A 3,790-nucleotide genomic window follows, 5' to 3' on the forward strand; every position below is an offset into this window, starting at 1 on the left:
TTCACCATATGAAACAGAACAGGTATAGCTGATACCGGCCTGCTTTGTTAGAGGGAGAAGGCAACAGCGTTATTACACAGGCAGATTAACCATCCTCTTCCTCGCCTTATCAAAGGTATTAGCTCTACTCACCACATGCACTCCCCCACCCCGATCCCTCACACACAGAAGCCTTGATCACTCATAGATGTCATTTGACAGCATTGGTTAAGGAAGAGTACCCCAGAATTAGCAAATACAAATCCATTCAGTTACTGTTTATGTAACAACAGATTCAGCTTTTCACTTTGTCGGTGCAAGTCAGATACAACTCAGAAGTCACTGCCTTTCCGAGTAAGCCTCCAAGGCAACTTCTCCACCCACCAGTACTTCATCTGGCTACTCTCATCACACACAGAAACAGAGCGATCAAATCCTGAAGAACACCACACGCCAGCCCTCCCCTCATCCTTTTCTACCTTAAATTTCTCAACCAGACAGAAAGAAAGAACCCACGCTACATACAGCTGTAAAAGCAGAGGGTGCCCCAAGCAGTTACCAGATAGCCTACAGACAACCCTTCTCCTGCCCTGGGACATTTATAACCACCCCACACACCTGGGCCGTTGCTAATGGGAAACATCTGGAGCTCAGCAGCACCTGTGCACAGTTGCCTGTGCCAAGGAAAGCTGGTGGCTGAGGGATTTTGCTGTGGATGTGGATTTGCTATGCCTGCAACCAGCCCTGCAGGGAGCCAGGGCTCCCTCTGAGTCATCTCCTTGCTTCTGCACGCTCTTCCCTCCTCCGGCTTCCCGGGGCCTACAGGGAGGTGATGTTTGCTGACAGCCAGTCTGCTCCATGTTAATCCCATCAGAGATGCAGTCTTTGTGGGCTTTACTTGTATAAGTAATTAGTCTTGTGGTGATGGGGCTTCCTTCTTTTAAGTCTGAATTTCATTTCCTGCATTTAGATGTGTGTTAGTTTGGACAAGCGTTGCAGCCTGCATGGAGAGGTTAGCAGCCCAATTTATAATGTGCTAGACTTCAGGAGAGAGTTAGGGACCATACACAGGTCTTTGTATGGGTTCCCATCTTGAGGTTGCAAGGGAGAGGAGAGAGAAGCTGGCTGCATCGGTGAAGGCAGCCCCGCAGGTAAGGTCGCTCTGCCGCTCGCCGGGAGCGGGTCAATGTCTCCTCTCGCTGCGCCTCTTTCTGTAAAAGACAGGGATCTTTCTGTGCCTTTGTGAGCCTGCGTTTCAAAGAGGGACCAGGGTGAGCTTTAACTAACTGGGAACGAGGTTACGGCAGCCTTTTTTCTTAGCATCAAGGAGAGCCACAGCCCAGAGATGGGGGTTTGTCAGAACCAACATGTGCTTTCCCGTGCACACATCGAGGGGAATTCCCACCAGAAAAAAGAGACATGTCAATCTGAGGTCACTCAGCCCTCCTAACCTGGTCTTTGAATGAAAAGGATGGCCATCTGGGTCTCTGAAATTGCCTGTTAAGACTGTGACTGGCAATTCATTTGATACAGGCCACCAAAGCTGTATTAGGAGGACGTGCCAGGAACTCAGTATTGGTTTTACTGCTGCATCTGGCCCAGAGGTTGTAGCGTTTCTTCCAGGCACAGAGCCTGTCGCTGCCGTGCAGACTCCCTTCTCCTGCAACACAGCTGCTGCGTCTCCCTGCGCCTTACCTTGAGCGAGGTCCAAAAGCCTGGGAGTGCCAGCGCTGGCTGCTTTTTGCTATGAAAAGCTGTCTCTGCAGCATCTGGCCTGCTGAGCTCCTATGACAGGGCCACAGTGACCTGACTGTATTAATCAGATGTTGGGTACCTGGAGTCTTGGATAGTAATATTTTATTTTGAATCTGAAGAAATAATGCTTTTAGTCCCCATAACTACATTTCGCTTCAGCAATGAGACTCCTTCAGACCTCAGTTTTCAATCCCCTCTGAAACATTTTTTAAAATTTGTTGTTGTTGTTGTTCTCAGGGTCTGTAGGCAGTAGCCATTTTTCTAAGGAGGAATGGGATATGTAAAGGAGAAAAGTTGGACTTGCTATGTAAAGAAGGCCCAACTTGTTCATCTTGCATCTTCTAACTAAAAGCCACCACATTTTCACTTCATATTTTTTCTGGACTATTACTCAAAGATCTGATAATAATTTTCTTAGCCCTCAGTTGGAGGGAAATTGTGTTCATCTTCTTTTGAAGGAGAGCTTTTTCTCCTAAAAGGGTCATATTGTCTCCTGGCCTAGGTCTTTTTGATTTTGATGAAATAATGAAGTAGAAAATGTGGCCTTTGGTTTTTGCACATATTTAACAAATGGTGTGCCCTCAGCAGGCCCAGACTGCTGGCCGTAGCGGTTTAAATAGCTCTGGTGCCACCAGGTCTCTTGTCCCACGAAGGCTTTTTCACCTGAAGCAGAGAGCTCGGAGGGTGACGACATTTCATGTATCCCAGAGCCAGCGCTGGCAGCCTCTGCTCTCCGTCAGTGGCTGCTCTCCCCGCTGCGTCCCCTCCCGTGTGCTGGGGCGATGCTGGTGCGACTGCACAGCAGAGGGGATAAGGAACCTCTCTGCACCGCAAATAGCCATGCAGGCCACAGAGGAATTTTTATTCGGGATTTGTTTCCCCTGCCTGGATTGCTGGGGGACAGACTGACGTTTGTGCCAGCACCACCGCGGGGATGAAGGAGAGGAGAGAAACGAGCTGTCACTTTAGCATCACCAACACACAAAAAAATATTCATCAAAATGAAGCTTGGCACTGTCTATACGGTTAAAGGGAAGCATGTGGCCAAGTATTTGCAGAATCTGGCTTTTCTTTATACAGTAACAAAATATTGTGCAGGGTTTGTTTTTTTTTTTTCTTTACCAGTCACCTTCTATGAAAAACTCCATCTGCTAAACACCACCTACTGCGGTTTATAGCTCTGCAAAGTAAACTTGTGCATGGGCTTTGTGAAACAAAATGCCTACTCGGTGTTGGAGCTGTCTGAAATGAAGCTTACAGCAAATGGACACTAATGTTAAAAACCCACTGTTGAGGAAACTGGATGATGAGTTTCTTAATGGCATATTGAACACTCAGAGCTGCTCAACAGGAAAAAAGTTAGACAATTAAGGCTTTTATGACAATATCTTCCCTTTAATTGTGGCCTGCTTAATTGGGTAATCCAATTAATCAGAAAATCCTAGAGAACCGAGTTAAACCTAATGACACTTAATGACATTGGTGGTAGCGTAATGAAGATGGTAATTACACAGAAGTTGGCTGCCTGTGGATGCCTCGCTCATGCTTGTGATCTCCATCTTTCAATCTGAAGCTGATTCTGCCTGTTCCTCTGAAAACTGTTTCACATCCTTCTATAGCACACACATATATATGTGTGTGTATATATATACACACACCCCAGTATATACTGGATCAGTATCACTGACTCTTTCAGATTTGTGGCTTGCAGCTTCCACCGCAGCAATTTGGGGGTACGGGAGACTGCCCCGCTCCTGGCCCTGAGGCTGCTCTGCTCAACTCCCTTGGCTCACCCAGTAGGATGGGCTCGACAGGGCTCCCCCTTAGCGCTCCTGCTCAGAAAGGCAGCTGGTCTACATTGGGGTCGCAGGCTGGGGGGGACAGAAGGCAGGCAGCCGGCTCTGCCCTCCGGGAGGCGGCGAAGCACGGGGAGGCGGGCGCCTTGCCTTAGGGAGCCCCCAGTCCTCCCGTGCTCCTCCGGGAGCTGGCACTGGAGAGCACAGAAGCCGGGAACCCCCCGCCGGGCTACGCAGCTCCAGCTGCTTGCCACTTGCCA

Source organism: Aptenodytes forsteri, unplaced genomic scaffold (assembly GCF_000699145.1).
Source record: "Aptenodytes forsteri isolate BGI_AS27 unplaced genomic scaffold, ASM69914v1 Scaffold56, whole genome shotgun sequence".
NCBI lineage: Eukaryota > Metazoa > Chordata > Aves > Sphenisciformes > Spheniscidae > Aptenodytes > Aptenodytes forsteri.